Genomic DNA, 20,438 nt, shown 5'->3' with positions numbered 1-20,438 from the left:
GAGGTGGGAATCGGATTCGGGTTACCGTGAACACCAGAGTGCCATGTGTCAACCCACTAACCACTACACCATTGGCACTTGACGTGTACTTTTGAAAACATCAGTTGCACTGACCTAAAATGTCTGAAGTTGAGTGAACAAAAAAACTCTTTTGGTAATAAGAAATAATACATAATCAGAACAAGCAAACATAGTTCAATTGAAAAAAAAAAAACTAAAACAGAGACAAATGTTAACAAAACATTTATTAGACACAGAATTAGAAACAGGACAAGAGGTAAAACAACAATAATGGTAAACAAGACAAGGACCAAAGCATGGCAGGACAAACAGGGAAAAATGCTTTGTAACGCTTCACATGTGAAGCATGCCTTCCTGTTTGTTTGTTCTGATTATGTATTATTTCTTAGTACCAATTTCCACAAGAGTATTTTTGTTCACTCAACTTCAGACATTTTAGGTCAGTGCAACAGATGTTTTCAAAAGTGTTGTACACATTGATTCCAATAGCGTAGTGATTAGTGTGTTGACACATGGCACCCCAGTGTTCACGGCGACCCGAGTTTGATTCATGCCTAGACGTCCTATGCCAATCCTTCCCCTCTCTACTCTCCCCACGCTTTCCTGTCTATACTCTCTACTCTTCTATCAATTAAATGTAAAACAAAACAGATTATGTTGTTTTGTTTTTTGTTGTTGTACTGACTTAAAATGCTTTACAGAGTAAAAACAGCTCTGAAATTTAAAATTGTATTTAATATGTGTACGTTACTTTATCACACAGTCTTATACATCTTTAACTGGACATTGTGCACAAACATACAGGTGGTTGACATTGGTGACGAAAAAGATTTATCCTTGTCCAGTGTCTACACTTTTTCTCCCTTAAAATTATGAGCAATAAAATGTCTTTGTACTCTTTTAAAATAAGTTGCGAATATCCTGTAATATGCTCATAAACGCAGTCAGGAGCACAGAGAAAACGTACTGTTTTTGAAATCTTCGGTAGTATGTTGTCATTCATGTTCTGATTCGATTTCTTTTCTGATTTTGAAAAAGCAGCACAGCTCAGTGTTCACACCATGTGCATGGTTTCCGCTACATTCATTCTTCCAAGGCGGGGCGCCACGCCAAAATTCATCCCGCCATGGCTACATTACAGCTTCTCATTCAAAATCAAAACATTACATTTTTTAATAGCGGGTTATAATCACACCAAAACGTATTAAAAGGTAAGTAAATTATAACACCATGAACTTTTCTGTAACCGTAGTAGTACAGTGCGTCATTTGTTTAACCCTTTAAGGTTACGTGCTGACTGACTGACAGGTGCGTGATGCGTGAGACCCAGCAAACACGCTGTACAGCCGTTTTACTTTACTTCAGGATGCATTAATATCGCTCTGTAGGTCCATTGGACACATTCATAAATATTCCTAGCAAATCTAATAAATGCTGGACATATACTTGTTACATAAACGCACTAAATCGCACTTCAGCAGCGTTTATTTGAGAGCGCACAAGAAGATCTGCACACTATTGAGGCGGCTTATATTTGAGGGGGCGTGCAAGAAGTTTTGTGCACGAGCAGAGGAAATCGGCGCGCAGAGATTCGCATGCTGTAGGCTATTACATAAATGCGATCTCGACTTCTAATACTGTGCTCAAGACATTTGTCATTGAAATACCGCCACAGGTAGTTGGTAGATCTGTGTAAAAAAAAAAAAAGGCCTGCCGCCACAGCTGGAAAAAATCCTAGAGGAAATACTGATGTGGACAAACTACTTTGTGCACAAACAATTCAAATCACATGTGAGAGCCATCCATGAAATATACAAAAATTGGTTGGTGCATGTACACAAAAATAATTGGATAAAATAATCATTTGTTCAGATATTGAAGTACACTGGTTTTTATTGACACAATTATGCGCATAATTGAACATTTAATCAAACCACACGATACTTTTATAAAGCATCCAGATTTGAAAAAGTTAGGAAAAGATGGAGTGGCAGAACGACAGATGACTGTACCTGCTTCATCAGGCATACTGGCCTGGCAAAGCTCAGGATTGCTGGATGCTGCTGGGGGCATTTAGCGTGGCTGTTAATGTGCGTGTGGCAGCTGGTTACAGGCTCTTTTGAGAAAGATGTAGGTCTGAGAGAGCGTTTCATACCTGCCTCCCACCCATTGCCCCCTGCTCTCACTCCCCATCCAGCGCAGAACAACGGCCTCTTACATGGCTGGACTTTCTCACCTTCCCAAGCCCAACACAAACAGAGTGCAATGTGGAAAAAAGATCCCCTTTTCCCAAGAGTGCGCGAGAGAGCTTCACCAGATGTTTATAAACCATAACTTTGAAATATGGCACAAAAATGCTTACAGGCTGTCATGTTGCGTTAATACTGAGAGGACGACAAAAAAAGGTCTAATTATTTCCAGATGAGGATTTTTCTCTCTCTCGTTTTCGTTCTCATGTCGGAACGCTAGGAGTGTCCAAACTTCATAAATCTGAAATATGTGCTGCGCTCTCTATTTTTGCTTCCTCTGGATGCCCCCCACCCAGCCGAAAAAGAAAGAATGAAAAAGAAAAACACAGAATGGAAGTGGGCTACAGAGAGCTCGGCCTCAGGGATGGGGGTAGGTGGAAGAGTTACTGCCCTCCAGTTCATTATAAAAATCAGCTCAGAGTGTTTGCCTTTCGGAGCGGTTTCCTCATGCTGTTAATCGGCGGTGGAAAGAACCTAAAGTTTACCGTCACTTCGATGAAAATAAATCCATAAAGGATGTAAAATCGAGTCGTTTTGGCAGCATTTTTTCACTCACCGTTCACTTCAAGCCAATGAAGGGCATGCAAAAGTGCCAAACAGCAGCGTGACGACAAGCGTGTAGTTATACAACCATACTGTGAGATTCAAACCTGGCTTCCCCGCTCGCTGGAATTCAGAATAAAGGTGAAGGGCAGCAGCAAACTGTAAAGCCCGCAGGGCATTTGGGCAACGTGATTAGATTGAGTCCAATAGTGCAGCCAAGACGTCAGAATGATGGAGAAACACGCAGTTGACCTGGAGGTCTGGAAGCCATTAGGCAAGTTTGAAGCAACACTACACCACACACAGACAGCCATTGCATCCATAATGGCCGTAGGCGTTCAATATCATATTTTCCCACCTTTTTCATTACATTTTAGGCCCTTCTTTGTGGTCGGGGTTACCTACATGTCAGCTTAAAATCTGTCAACGACCTAACAGATAATAGCTGTGGTTATTGCTACAGATAATAGTTGCATTATTCCCCCCTTTTCTCCGCTATTCACACCGTGCCAACATCACACCTCACTGTTTATCGAGGTTATGAAGTGCCAAATTCATGCTCTCACATAATGATTCCCAGAGTTACAAAGTCATGGAGAATCCCCATTATCCTATCTCTCTCCCTGCAGATGAACTCATTCACAAAAAGGTCCATATCACACGCATTATCCGGATACAGTACAGGACCGTATATCCCCCCGAGGACGTGAGCAAGAGCTTCTTCAACACACTCGAGCGTAATTGGGATACGTACATAAATTAGACGTGCAAAGTTTCCTCCCCCGGACAGAAGTTCCTTGGTCCTTGAGATTAAGCACTCATCTCCGTATTGACATGTTTGTGCGGCTGTAGGTGTTTCGATTTAAGCCCAATCGATTCCTTTAAGTATCTAATATAAGGAAGGCAGGCCGTAAACACGTCAAATTAGTGGTAATGAATAGCGCCGCACAAGTAGAAGGGGCTGTCGAAGCCTGTACGAGGGACAATACATTAGGAAGAGTTATATGTGCCTGCCCTCTCCAGCACACAGGGTTAAACGCCGCCTTGGCAGCCTCCGCTCCAAAGTGGATAGGGCTGTGTGGTGGTCACACACTGTTTCATTGGCTGGGCTACAACAGCAACAAGCAGAAATTAATGGGAATCTGTAGCTGATTTTAGTGGGCAACAGGGCCTGTAAACAGGAGGCTTTCACAAGCCCTCCAGCCCAGAGGAGATGAGCCAGGAGCGGGGTATGGACGCGCCAAGACGGAGCATGGGGGTGGTGGCGAGGATGGATGTGTGGATGGAAAGATAGATATTTCACAACTGCACTCACACACACACATGCATGAACCGGAGATGAATGGATGGACAAGTAAACTATGAGGCATGTATGAAGATGCAAGAAAGACAGACAGAAAGAAACAGAGGCAACGAGGAAGAGAAAACAAACGTGCACATTTATTTTCCTTTGTTGTATTTATACAATGGCTCGCTTTAATAAACCATAATTCTTTTCGGAGGGTTTTGTATATTGTTACAAGCACAGCTGGGGCATGTTTTGTCTTGGAGTCTTCGGTTTCCAGATAGATCATCAGAATATCCGCATTCTACGATTGTACGAATTCAGCATTTAAATACAGAATTGTTTCATTAAATTGCAAATCTTCCATCACTGATACACAACATTAATCACCAATTAGCTTGTCTTGTGACTCTGCAGTTCTGTCATTATACTATAATGGCACTTAATGATGCTTGGGAAACGTAATTAAAAGAAAAGAATATATAACATGGGAAATCACTACAAAGCATCAATCAAAGTGTCTCTGTCAATGGAGAGTCACGTCAAACGAACAAGCTTCTATTCTGACCCCATTAAGAACAAATCAAGGGCTGATTTGCTCCATGTCCAAATGCCACACAGAATTAGTGCTATACAAGACAGCGATAATTACTTTTGCCAATATAGTTCTCAGATGGGATGCTCACATGAAAGCATAAGGACCAGACAAGACAGAAGTAAACACTTTTATGCAGACCCAGTTTGAAAGTATAGTTTATCCAAATATAAATATATAATTATGTGCATTATGTTAAGCTTAAAATCAATTAAATTTAATATCAATTTTAGGTCCTTTGACTTTCGATGTATGATAAAAAACATTCTTTAAAATATTTTTTCGTCTTATGTTACTAAAATACATGAATAATTTTTCAAAAATGTTAAGCTATATTTTAATCAGCTTAAAGGTGTAGAGAATGCAATGATACAGTATATTATATTGTTCTCTGATATCTACATAGAAGGTATGTTACTTAGGTACAGTAAGTGAACATTTCCAACCCTAGTAATAGGGTATATGTGGAAGTGAAGTATGCAGCAGGACTTTTAATTTGTCAGTAACCTGGGTCAAGCGTTTCCGGTGAACAGTCTGCCATTACAAAATCGGCGCATTTAAGGTCTGTTTTCTTTAAAATATCCAATATAAAGTGGGTCTCTGATTGTACAAGAAGCACTGCATTAAATTACATTTTTCACCGCCATGTCTTGAAAATATGAACATTTATTTTACCCCAGTTCAATAGAGCTTCTGCGCTAGCCTGCTAATCCTGACGGGCCCGTGTGGCTTTTCAAACAGCTTTTTTATCTTGTGTTACGCTTAAGCAACTAAAAGAATGCCAAAGTCTGTTTAACTGATTATATTTTAATTACATTACAACATAAATGCTGTAAAAAAAAAAACGAATAAATAGAAAAAAGTCACATTAACCGTTCACCTGAAGTTTATCAGTATGGGAAGAAACACTAGCTCTGCATATACCCTATTGTTCCTTATATAACATGGTTATTTTTGAACATATATCCAAAAATGTGAATATTAATGAAATACGCACATTCAAAATAATTATTCAGTTGTGAAAAAATATTTGAACAAATTGAGTAGATGGTCAAAATGTAAAATTTTGTGTCAAACCTAGGGCTGGATGATAAAAATTGGTATTTCTTGATGAGCACCATTGTAAATATCGATAAAAAAAAGTTCGGTATGAAGTTTGGGTATGAAGAGCTATAGTTTTATTAAAATGTCGCTGCTGAGTGTGTCTTGGAAGCAGTGCCAATAAACTTGTAAGTTTGTCATTTTCAATGGAGGCACGAGACTTGTGCATATGTGAGTGACACCCACATGTTGTGCAAGCAGCGCACATGTGATGCGCACACATTTTCCAGGTCGACCTAGTTGAAAACATCTCAACTTTTGCGAATGCCACGAGCGCACCGCGATTCATGTAAGTAGAACTAAACAATCTGCTTCACACTTTGTATGGAATATACACATTTCAGTAAAGGCAAACTAATTACCTCAGACAAATACAGCTCATCCAAACTCTGCAGTGCTTATCACTTTTCTCCATAAATTTGTATCAGAGCTGCAGCAATGGTTAGTCCATTTTCTCCTCTGAGAAAATGGTTGATTGTTACCTAGTTACGAGACATACCAGGGGAGTGCGAGCGCAAAGCGCATTGAAAATGGTGAAGGAAACCACGCACTTGTGCTATTCACCTCTGTTAAGGTCAGAGTAACAGCACACGTGAAAATGAGTGTGGTGCCTAGCAGCAGTGAGGAGATTGTAAATAAAAAAGGTTGTAAGGATGTCGCCAGAGTGGCTTTTTGGTTTCTTTTCTTGTGCATCTCAGCCACTAGCTCACCATCTGAAAGTTTTTTTAGCATAGTGGTAATGTAGTCATCCAACTTCACAATTTGTAATGTTTCAATATGTATTTGAACAATGATGGCTGGTTCTTTTACTAGAAAGCTCAGATTTGATTATCATAATTTCTTTTGTTTACAGAGTTTGAGGTTTACTGTCTCATTATTATTCACACCTTACGTTTGTTTGATGGTTTAGCATTTGCACTTTACATCGCACACACTTTGTAACATTTTATTAATCAAGTTTAAGAGTCACTTTAACACTTATGTTTATTTTATTAAAAAGAGATCAGATTTTTTAATATATTTTTGTTTTTGTCTATTAAAACTATTTGCCTTAGTAATGTTGGTAAATTTTTAAAAAGTGATTAAAAAATTCTAATACACCTAAATAGATAGGTAAAAATTTTTCAATAATTATCGATGCTGAATGATATGAAACATGATATCGTGATAATTTGGCAATATCGCCCAGCCCTAGTCAAACCATAAAAGAACGACTAGAAAAATGTTTAAAAAAATGCATTAATATGCACATTTTTATCCTAAAAATGCCTAATAAACCAACAATGTACGTAGTCATGAAACCATATTTACCCATTGTCCTTTATCAGAGGAGGGGGAGATGTACATGTAAACTGGGACAGCAGATTACTTTAATAAGCTGATTTTTATGAGTTATTAGTGTACTGATGAGCATACAAATGTGCTCAGGGATTACAAATTCCCATTTAAGAGTTACAAACTCACATGAACCTGCCATAGAACATGTTTAGTTAATGAAGGCCGTTAGAGGTCACTCGGATCGATCAGTTATCAGAAAAGCCAAAGATCAGCGATGCGTAATGCACTCTGGCAAATGCACCTGCCATAATTGAGTGACGTGCACATGCTCTATTAGCTTTGTGGATTTATCGTGGTGTCCCTGTCCATTTATCTCCTTTATGATGTTGTAATCATAACCACACATTGTGATAAATAATTACTGCGACGGAATAAACAGCTAACACACCGATACCTGCACTAATGGCTCCACATTCATAATTCAGCTATCTCACTCCTCTGCCACTCTGCAGTCAATTTACGGAATCACAGCCAATTGGCAGTCGCAGCAGGAGGTGAGAATAGCCAGAGCAATCAAACGAACAGTAATATATGCGGGTTTGTCTAACAGAGTTCATGTTGCCTCGTTCTCTGCGGTGCCACCTGTGATATCTAAGCGGCTAAATGCAGCCTCCGTCATCCATTAGGTCCCTCCGACCCTCTCATTAGTCCTACTCACAGCAAATTACCCGCAGCAATTAGAATAAATATCAAACACAACAAGCCCCGGCCACGGCACATTCGGGTTCATGCTGGAACACCTACTGTGGGTGTTCTGATTAAGGTGAAGCTTACATCAGAGCCCTGCAGTGCAGCCGAGGTACAACATGGTGTTGAATGGACAGTGTCACCTTTGTATTTCTGTCCGGATGAAAATGCCCTTTTGCATTGTTAATTTAAGACAAAGAGCCTGTTAGAGAGTTGCAACAGAAAACCCTCAACCAGCTTACATTCACAGACCACTTTTTTCAGGTACATCTGTCCAACTGATCATTAACACAAATTTCTAATCAGCCAATCACATGGGAGAAACTCAATACCTTTAGCCATGTAGACATGGTCAAGACGATCTGCTGCAGTTCAAACTGAGCATCAGAATGAGGAATAAAAGTGATTTAAGTGACTTTGAACGTGGCATGGTTGTTGGTGCCAGACGGGCTGGTCTGAGTATTTCAGAAATTGCTGATCTACTGGAATTTTCACGCACAACCATCTCTAAGGTTTACATACAATGGTCCGAAAAAGAGAAAATATCCAGTGAGCGGCTGATCTGTGGGCACAAATGCCTTGTTGATGACAGAGGTCAGAGGAGAATGGCCAGACTGGCTCGAGCTGATAGAAAGGCAACAGTAACTCAAATAATCACTCGTTACAACTGAGGTATGAAGAAGAGCATCTCTGAACACACAACACCTCAAACCTTGAGGCGGATGGGCTACATCAGTGGTTCCCAAAGAGGAAGTCGGGACCCCCTGGGAGGGTCGTGTGACAATGACAGGGGGGGTCGCTTGGTGACTTCCAAAAGTAAAATAAATTTTATAAACTATTAGAATTACCATATTTTATCCATAACCCACAGAAGATAAAAGTAGTTTTTATTTAAAGATTTTTATTTTTGGGCTTTTTGCTTATATTAGATAGGACGGTATTGAGACAGGAAGCGAAGTTTGAGAGAGAGAGAGGGGGGGGGGTGGTTGGGAGATGTCCTTGAGTCAGGATTCGAACTCGGGACGCCCTGACGTGCTACTGCACCATATGCCAGCGCACTAACCACTAGACTATTGTGCCGACAAAGTACTAGTTTTTAATAGTAAAAAACCACAACATGCAAATGAAAAGCCATCAGCCTTTAAATTATTTTGATAATAGCGTCAACTGCAGCAGATTGATTTTATAGCACCAGGTAGGCATGGGCCGGTATAAGATTCTGATTGTATAATAACCTTGAATAAAAATATCAGGCTTTAACGGTATCATGCTATTGAGATTACTGCTTCAATATATATTCTTTTTAAATGTCTGGATAAAAATAAAAACTTTTTTCCACTTTGAACACATTATATTTTATTTTTTCAAAGACTTGTAATAGTTTGAAACAGTTAACATGTCAGGCTAAATAATTCAAAAGATTAATTGACTTCTGCTGTCTTCATTTGTTTCAAAAGCACTGATTTCTTTACCATTTAAAACGGCATCTTTGAATATTTTTTCATCTGGAGTTACTGTTGTCCTAAAAAAAGATATTACAGAAAATTTTAAAACCTTGACTTTTCCAAACCGCGGTATATCTTGAAAAAGGTTATCATCCCATGCCCAGCACCAGGTTAAACTTTCTGACACCTTTATGGTAATCAAATACATTAAAAATAAACACAGGCCACAACTGAATATTAAGAATGATCTCTGATTGGCAGTTAAACCAAGATTAAACCAAGAATAGACAAAAACATTGTGCCCATCAGTCTCATTAGGTGAGGTTAATATTAAATTAAACAAATTAATAAATGACTTGGTGGTAAAGTATATGGTGGTTAGACTATTTTTTGTGCTGTCAATATGCTCGTGTTTATATAGGGCTATTGTTGTGTGTGCAACATTTGTATATTTAAAGACCACACCGGGAGCCAATCCTGTCAGCTAAGAACATAACACTGAGGCTACAACTGGCACAGTCTCACCAAAATTGGACAGTAAAAGATTGGAAAAATGTTGCCTGGTCTGATGAGTCTCAATTTCTGCTGCCACATTTGGATGGTAGGGTCAGAATTTGGCGTCAACAGCATAGAAGCATGGATCAATCCTGTCTTGAATTAACGGTTCAGGCTGCTGGTGGTGGTGTAATGGTGTGGGGAATATTTTCTTGGCACACTTTGGGCCTATTAGTACCAATTGAGCCTTGTGTCAATGCCACAGCCTACCTATTATTATTGCTGACTATGTCCATCCCTTTATGACCACAGTGTACCCATCTTCTGATGGGTACTTCCCGCAGTATAACGCACCATGTCATAAAGCGTGAATCATCTCAGACTGGTTTCTTAAACATTAAAATGAGTTCACTGTACTCAAATGGCCTCCACAGTCACCAGAGCTCAATCCAATAGAGCACCTTTGGGATGTGATGGAATGGGAGATTCACATCATGGATGTGCAGCCAACAAATGTGCAGCAACTGCGTGATGCTATTATGTCAATATGGACCAAAATCTCTGAGGAATATTTCCAGTACCTTGTTTAATCTATGTCAGGAAGGATTAAGGCAGTTCTGAAGGCAAAATAGGGTCCAACCCAGTACTAGTAAGGTGTACCTAATAAAGTGACCAGTGAGTGTATAATCAGTCAATTACATGGCAGCAACTCAGCACATTTAGGCAGTAGATGTGGTTAATATGATCTGCTGAAGTTTAAAGCCAGCATCAAAATGGGAAAGAAATTAGATTTTAGAGAATTGCTGGTACCAGAGGGGCCTGATCTCAATATTGTAGAAATTGCTAATCCACTGGGATCTTCATGTTCAGCTATTTCCAGGGTTACAGGGAATTTTTTGTAAAAGTTAAAATATCCATTAAGCAACAGAAATGTTTTGTTGATGCCAGAGGTCAAAGGACAATGGCCAGGCTGGACTGAGATCATAGACAGGCAAGTTACACAGTTAAACACACAAAACACTGAGTAACTTACTCTGAAATACGCACATGCAAAATAATCATACATAATTTGGAAAAAATATTATAGGAAATAAACAATTATTAAACAATTATACTATGTTTGTTTCCTCATTACAAGCATACATGGCAAAATTCACAAAAAAAATACACGTTAAACTAATGAAAGATTCATCTAAACAGACCTTATTCCTTTTTTTTGGGGGGGAAGGGGTGCAAAATAAATATATAATCCATATATACTGCATTACATAACACTCTGTGGTAATGCATGGCTGCCTGTTTCACAAAACCTCACCTTTTTAGTCTCCCTGCTTCTCCCATTTTCAAAATAAGAGTTCCACATACATAGTACAATACAAGCTTAGATAAACTTAAGAATAAGGTGTTGGGGGGCTTGTAATCTTACTAGGAATAGTTGTGGCCAATCAAACGTAGCCTTGGGCGTGCATATTAATGATTTATATCCTGTGTGGATCGTTATAGTCTGTGGTTTGCTTCTATCTGCCTGTTTTTCACTAGAATTTTACACTCACATGATTTACATGAGAACAAGGAAACAATGGTGTCTGAGGCTCACGGTATGTCATTTCCATCTACTAAACTCGTATTATTCAGCTAAGCCTAGATATATCCAGATTTTCATTCTATGGCACCTTTAAAGCCAAACCGGTACTAGCAAGGCCCTAATAAAGTGAGTGTAGCACACAAGCCACAAATCATACTCTTTTATGTTCTTTTAAAACCTTGAAAAGTCTGTCTCCATTTATTGTAATGAAATGCAAAGAGCACAACCAAGTATAGTTGACAAAATTGGAGAGAGCACGATGAGTTAAGTATAAGAAAAATATACGTTTTCACTCTTGGCTGAATTATACGTTAATGTAAGAAACCACACAGATGACTGCAACAAATGTCCTGCATAGGCGATGCAGTGGCGCATATAATGCCGACTTCAAACAGCCGAAGATAGACTCTGATGTGCCGAATATGAAGTAAATCCTGATTTATGCTTTTGCCCTTTTCTCTCAGAGCACATTAATTGCAGTAAATCTCCAGTCATGTCTAGAGGGAACTGTCTATAGTGCAAAAAATCTGTGATGCTTTTGCAAATCGAGACTGCATCAGAACTGGCCATCATAGACAAACATGCAACTGTAATACAAATATGATTGTTTAGCCCATTAACCTAGAGAAAAACATAAAGTGACCTCTCACTAATCATTGTTGTATTAGGACTTAGTGAGACAGCCTTAAATGAGAATGACAATAAACACTGAGAATGAAATGATGCAAACTGGATATTTTATTGTCTAATGCCAAGTTCACAAGGCAACAGAATAATGTTTACATTCCTGTTTCTAATGGTTTAATGTGGTGCTATTCACACATTTCATTTATTTCTGAGAGTCACAACAGACTAGCTGAATTCAACTTGTATATTCTGAGGCAATAGCTATTGTGAACACAATAATAATAATATTGTGAACACAAATAATTTTGCATTTAAAACATTATGGAAAGAAAAGAAAAATAGTGCAATGCTTTTTGAACATGTCTGAATTTTGTGTGCCTTGTATAAATTATTTACTCATGCCAAGATGCTGGTAACTATGGTATTTTGAATATCCAGCCTGAAATCACATGCAAGTCTGACTTCAAAACAACATTAGCACAATTTATTTGGAACAATGTTGTAATTTGATAGTGATTGGCTGCTAATACGATTTCTCTTTTAAGAATTAGCAATAATACTTTTCTGAAAATATATTATTTAGGACAAAGACAGAATGTGTGAATATAAAACTAACTTTACCTCAATATAAAGTACTGTATGTGCAGTACTGATCTCTGGTAATAGCAGTTTTCCAAGACTTCTCCAGAACTTTCAAGTACATTTTCATGACATAATGTTTCATGTAATGTCTACATGTACATGGTAAATAATAAGAAAAACATTGATGTTCAAATTTATTACAGCATATCATAGAACACGCAACTATCTATTTTGTTTAAATTAGGTTTTATATTAATTTTGATAATGCATACACAGCACTAACAATGTGAGAGCAAGTTTTTTTTGGCCAAGGACAGAAAAGAAATAAAGAAAATTAACCTATATTCTGAACAATATACCGTTTCAGCATTGATATCGCAATGTATGCATCTGCAATAGTCACAGGATATGAAATGTTGAGATTATAGTTTAATCATAATGGAGTAAAAGTTTATCATCTGCATGCATTTTTAAAGAGATAGTTCACCCAAAAATTACTTCCCATTTTCATTACACCCTTCACTTGTTTCAAACATTTATGAGTTTTCTTTTTTGTTTTTTAAATGAACCGAAAAAGAATATAATTTAATAGCTCCTATAGTATTGAAAGAAGTGAAGTGTGAGTAAATAGTGAGTACATTTTAATCTTTGAGTAAACCGTCCCTTTAAGGACTGTGACTGTGTGAACATTTCAATTTCATTAATTTTCTTTTCGGCTTAGTCCCTTCATTAATTTGGAGTCGCCACAGTGGAATGAACCGCCAACTTATCCAACATATGTTTTTACGCAGCTGATGCCCTTCCAGCTGCAACCAAACGCCGGGACACATCCATACACACTCATTCACACACACACTCATACACTACGGTCAATTTTTAGCATACCCAATTCAGCTACACCACATGTCTTTGGACTGTGGGGAAAACCGGAGCACTCGGAGGACACCCACGCGAACACGGGGAGAACATGCAAACTCCACACAGAAACGCCAACTGACCCAGCCGAGGCTCGAACCAGTGACCTTCTTGTTGCGAACGTGCTTCCCATTGCGTCACCACGTCGCCCCCATTTCAATATTTCAGAGTTTAAAACATTCTGGCACAAGATATTTTGTGCAAATTTAATAAAGAATAAATAATATACAGTGAAGACTGCAGTGTTGATTATTCAATATCTGTACCTAAATAGTGAATACCTGAAAACTATAATTCACGTTCATCTTTACTATATTTTATTTATCTATGCTTGTAATTTATTTGTTATATATTATTCTAGATTCACTCCTCTACAAAATTCCCCCAATCAATCCAAATACACCTGTTAAATCATCTGATGAAATTGATTGAGGTAAAGTTGGTTTTATATTCGCACATTCGTTCAGTGATAACTTGTGACATGCTCCCTATATTGTTTACCATGGTACTTTAAATATTGTGTCTGAAATCACATGTAAATATGACTTCAAAACAACATTACCACTATTTATTTGACTGTAAACAATGTTGTACACTGGTAGTCATTGGCTGCCAATAGGATTTCACGATTTAGTACTTGCAAATACGTTTCTGAATTTATAATATTGAGGAGAATGTCTGAATGTGTGAATATAAAACCAGCGTTACCTCAATGTGAAATTGTATTCACGTCGCAATATATATCACACAAATACAAAATATGGTAATATCAGATTTTCCAGATATCGGGCAGCCCTAATTCAAGTTTACAGATATTTGTTAAACTAATTTCTATGACTTTTCCAAAACTTTGAGGGTTTTTCTGTTTTTCCAAAACTTTTCCAGGCCTGGAAAATGCCATGTCAAAATTTCATGACTTTTTCAGGTTGTCCATGGCCGTATGAACTCTCTATAAACGTGACAAGACTAAATACATGCACTTTGTTGAGATGAATATCTGCCATACGTGTTGTGGCGATTCTGTAATGTTATTCTGACTTCCATCTGACAACCTGAGAAACACTTAATGCTAAAGCATGAAGTAATGGTCAAGGATTTTCGTTTTATGGTACATTTAATGTAGTTGTATCCCTACATACACCGAGGATACCTGATTCATGGGTCTTTAAAAAGCTTTAATGCTTGTTGGTATTCACAGCCCTTAAATAAACACAACCAAAGTGCACAAATAACGCGAGATCCGCCTTTGATCTCGCATGTTTCTAATCTGCAACAGAAGTGTCAAGTGTCTCTCGCTCATCTCTCTCTATATACAATGTAATTTCTAGTAAGGCGCGTCAAACGAGCCTAACATGCGTTTTCCGTTGGAATTCAGCACCTCATTTACTGAACCTGCACAAGAAGTTGCCAAATATGCGCGAGCACAACTGTATGCTTACATAGAAACAAACAAAAACAGCGCGGTGGAACTCTCTTGAGCTGCATATTTGATGTGGCAACTTACAGAGATAGGTGAAGTGTGTTGTCTGATGCTTTTAGTGTCACGTCTTTTCAGGTCCAAAGTAACCCTCTGTCAGTTGAATCACGAACAAACTATGGAAGCCCATGGCTGACATAAAGGAAAAAAGGTCACTATAAAACTTGTAAACAGTATGACACAAAAAGTCGAAAATTTTGACTAACTTTTACTGAGGGGAATTTATGAAACACTAAGTGGGATTGTTTTATATTAATTTTGAATAATTAGAAAGCCCAATTTGACTAAACTTTAAATTATAGCTTTAGCCTACGAACTTTAATTAGTGCCAGTGCTGTATACATATGTCTACTGATAAAAAGTCAATTTCAAAGTAATATATTATAATTTAGATTTATCTAATTTCATAATTATGGCGTTTAAAATAGATTTAACTCAGTAAATCAACTTTTCTCATAATTTCTAATAAGTTAAATATTTTTTACAGTTGACTGACCACTATTCAGTCAACTGTACACTCACCGGCCAATTTATTAGGTACACTGTCCAACTGCTTATTAATTCATTTTCTAATTTAGATAGCCATTAGCTGAAGCTCAATTTCTAATCAGCCAAAAAATGGCAGCAACTCAATGCATTTAGGCATGTCGACATGGTCAAGAGATTTGCTGTTGTACCCTAATAAAGTGGCCAGTGAGTGTATACTGATTGTATTATAATTTTTTTAATTGTAGCTATAATTTTGAATTGCATAAATACGTTTATAAGTTACAAAATCATCATTTTGAGATGCAAATTGACATTTGTATGAATAAGTAACAACTGTGAAACACTGTACTATTCATTTGTCCAACAGCAGTGATCAGAAATTTTCATCTTTAATTATACATAATATATAAATATACCTTACGAAAAAAAATACCAGTACACACAACTTTTAGGCTATGCAGGACGACACACTTGAGACTGAACTTTTGCATTAAAAGATTTCCAGCTGCCTTTATTTTACAACCACAATAATCCAATGCATCCACTTTGACTCTGCCTCGGAAAGGGAATTGTCCACTCATCACTTGGGGCCAAATGTTTTGACAGTACATGTCCCTTTATGATCTGTTGAAGACCTGATGAGGAGAAGAGTGGAGTCATGTAAAGGACATTTGAGTTTGCATTCGCTGCATTATTGTGGCTCTTTTGCGTGTGAAGTGTCTCAGTGCCTGAAGAGGCCCCTGGGCAGAAACACAGTCACCAACCCCCTTCTACCTCCATATCCCCCCACGTCCCACTGTATCCCATGGCTCGGCCTACAGTGTTTTTGTTAGCGCGATGACAGGCCTGCGTCCCGCGGGAGGGCCACCCCACCTCAGGTACCAGGCAGCGTTTCCTTCTCTCTCTCTCTTTTTTTGGAGGTTGGAAAATGGCTCTCTGATCTCCAGTATCTCTGTCGTCTCTCTGTGGACTATAAGGACCCGCTCGCTCCCTGCTTCCCTCTGTATCGTGTCCTCTCCGTCTCTCTTGTGGCTTTTTATTCATTCACATTTTTTTCCTCTCCTCTTTTTCAGCTCGTCGTCTTTGTCTTGCTCATTCCTTGGTTTTCTCCTTTCTCCGTTCTCTCCAAGTCCCCAGTGGGACCCCTGTTTTCCCCCTCAAAGATGCCTTTCAGCTCGCCTGCTCGTGGGATGAGCTGGAGACGATCTGCTTATTTATTAATTTATTTATTTGGTTTTCGGCTGCATGGCTAGTGCATGCTTGCATGTATTAGTTTTTTTATCTTTAGGTCTTTCTTTGAAGTTTTGAGCAGGTGTCTGTGCAGTGCAGAACCTCCCCTGCATGACTAATAAATCACTCATATATGGGAACACATCAGTGTGGATTACATCAGGACCGGCTCTGGCATGCTTACATATTTATTAGGTTTTCTCGTATTATTTAGATAGGCATGTACATTATTGTGTAATAATATCATCTATCTATCTATCTATCTATCTATCTATATATCTATCTATCTATCATATCTTCTATCTATCTATCTATCTATCTATCTATCTATATCTATCTATCTATGTCTATCTGTTGTCTGTCGTCTGTCTGTCTGTCTGTCTGTCGTCTGTAATATAAAGCTTGCACACGCACACATTTTCTGTAAAATTCATTCATTTATTGTCCTTCAGCTTAGTCCCTTTGTTCATCAGGGGTCACCACAACGGAATGAACCACCAACTTATCCTTATGTTTTTCTTATCCTTATGTATTTCTTATCTATGCTTTACATAGCGGATGCCCGTCCAGCTGCAACCCGCACTGGAAACACCCACACACTTTCGCATTCACACACACACTGCAGCCAATTTAGTTTATTTCATTCGACCTATAGCACATGTCTTTGGACTGTAGGGGAAACTAACCCTGCCAGGACTCGAATCAGCGACCTTCCTGCTGTGAGGCAACAGTGCTAACCACTGAGCCACTGTGCCGCCCTGCTGAAAATTAAAAACACATTACTTTTCCGAATATATATATATATATATACCAAATTCTTTAATGCTTTGCTGTCATTAAATCCAGTGCTTTACTACACCTTCCCCATTTTCCCTCATGTGCCTAAATTAATTTTTTAAGAACTATTTCAGAACAAACAAGTTGCTCCTTAAATGGCCCAAATTGAGAGCTGAAGGAGTCGCATGAATCCTTCCTCCGAGTGCTCTGATTGTGTCAGCTTTATAAGTGCCATATAAAAATAATCAGCTCATTCATTACCACTGGAAGAGGCTGATTTGCTCTATAGAGTTTCTGTCAGCGAATGTCAACAATGACAAGTGGAGAGAGAGGCTCTGTTCAAATTGTCATCTATCAGTCATTGCTGTACATCAGCTCTAGACAGTCTTCCCTGGGATCGGTGACGGAGAGACGAGGAAGAGTGACAGAAAGAGGGAGAAGGAGAGATAAGTAATCCTTCACTCGTGATGTTTAATGTTCAAAGCGGTCTTTGTTTGCTAAGTGCCTCACAGCGGGTGTGGACTGAGGGTTTGGGGGGTGAACGGGGTGCCAGTCTCTCAATAATCCATTAGCTAATGGCTATCTAAAGCTCTGCCTTCTTATACCTCCAAACAGCAGTTGGAGAAACGCAAACAGTGACAAAAGATCGACTATTAAACACTAGGATTCAAAGATCAGACGTGTTTCAAATGTAATATATATATATATATATATATATATATATATATATATAATATATATATCTATATATATATATATATATATATATATATTATATATAAACGTATATTGAAAAATATATCCAGATTTTATTTTGTTCTACTTTTATTGTAATTTATTGTTTTCATTCAGTACATGACACAATATTACAAATATTACAGGTTTATCTAGGCCCACTGGTGGCTTTTCCGTTTTAAATATGTCCAAAAATGGAATAATCTGTTAGAATTGAGAATGGTTTTATTTGCTATTTTCGCTAATTGTGCATTTTTAATGACTACGTCGTTTTTATAGCTTAAAAAATTATGAAATAATTCTATAGAATTTTTCGACCTGTCATCTGTTTATGAAAGATATTCCAAGTTGATTAATAAATACTTGACAGGTCAAAAATTCTATAAAATTATTTCATTCCCAGTGATGGGTTGCAGCTCTTCTATGTAATGTTCAGTTTGTATCACTCAAATAAAAAACTGTACATCTTAATTGCTTTTGCCAGACAGCAATGCAATTTAAAAATTACAAGACCAAATTACATTTTGAAATACATTACAAAAGACATAGTTTAAAATATTAAAAGGTAACAAACAACAACAACAACAACAACACAAAACAATAATAATATTTTATAATTATTATTATATATGTTGTCACATTTTTAACTGTTTATTATTTTATATCTGTTTGTTTTACAGAAATAGCAGTATAGTTTACAGAAAATTTTGAACAAATATTATTCCCAGTTCTTCCCCTATAAACAAAATGAAATTATAATTACATACAAACAAAAGTAATAATAATACAAATAAATTCAGTTTAAAAAATGGAAAATACATAAACATTTAAATAAAAAAGGATAGTGCCAGTTATGTATAAACTATACACTACTTGTCAAAGTCTAGGGTCAGTAGGATTTTTAATCTTTTTAAATAAGCTTCTCCTGCTCACCAAGGCTGCATTTATTTAATCAAAAATACAGTACAAATTGTACAATTGTGAAATATTATTGCACTATAAAATAACTGTTCACAAGTAGTTTATCATTTCATTTAATAGTTTATTCCAGTGATTTTTAATGATGAATTTTCAGCTTCATTACTCCAGTCTTCAGAGTCACATGATCCTTCAGAAATTACTTGAATGTTATTATTATTATTATTATTATTATATTATTATTATTATTATTATTACTATTATTATTATTATTATTATTATTAATGTTATTATAATCATTATTATTAATGTTATTATTATTATTATTAATGTTATTATTACTATTATTATTATTATATTATTAGAGTAGTAGTAGTAGTAGTAGTAGTAGTAGTAGTAGTAGTAGTAGTACATTTTAAAAAAATTAACAATTGTTTTAAGGATCATAAAAAAGCTTTCTAAACATAAAGGGGTTCAAAGAGGTGAAAAACCTTTATGAGTTTTTTGTAAATAAAATATTTAGTAGAATGTTTGAAATAATTTGACATCCATATGGGATGAAAATACTGATGTCTAAATGTAAATGATGACTGAATTTTAATTGGTGGTTAAAATATCCCTTTAATCAATAATCAGTCTTTTAAATGACAAAATCAGATATTAAAATTCAACTGCCCTCGCATTAATCACATGCCAAACTTACAGTCTTTCATAGATCATGCCCTAAAAGGATGAAATCATTTCAAACATTTACAACCTTAATTACAGCAAACACAACTACCCAGCACCTTTAACAACAACGATTCTGCTGAAACCACAGGCCATATTTAGATTTAATGACTTAAGATATTAACCATTCAAACTTGCATTTCACTAATGTTTCGGGGTCACGTGAAGCCCTTTTGTGCTGAGGTGGAGTTTGCCCTCATGCAATCAGGTCAGCACAATCCTGCCAGTGACTTTTACAAGCTAATCACATCAAGAGCATCTTAAATTAAATATGCAAACTAAAAAAAAAGAGAGAGATTAATTTTGCTGATGACCGTAAATGCAAATGATGAGTCAATTAAATGCAACGCGCGGTTCAATTAATAAGTCGAGGAGCCCATCATTAAGATGTTTGCGAAAGTCTGAGCGTACATTCATTATGCTATCAGGTATATATAATTTAATGAATGGGGCTAATTAAAATGTGCTAGTTTAAGGGAATTGGCTGGTTTGGGGTAGATGGAGAAAGTGGGCTGGGTCCAAAGAGAGATGCTTCCCCGGAGATAAAGAACAATCAGACATCTGTTGGCGATAAGACGCACAAAATAACACGCTGGGTTACTTTGGTAACATCTA

Source organism: Danio aesculapii, chromosome 14 (assembly GCF_903798145.1).
Source record: "Danio aesculapii chromosome 14, fDanAes4.1, whole genome shotgun sequence".
Lineage (NCBI taxonomy): Eukaryota > Metazoa > Chordata > Actinopteri > Cypriniformes > Danionidae > Danio > Danio aesculapii.
This window is presented reverse-complemented; position numbering follows the sequence as displayed.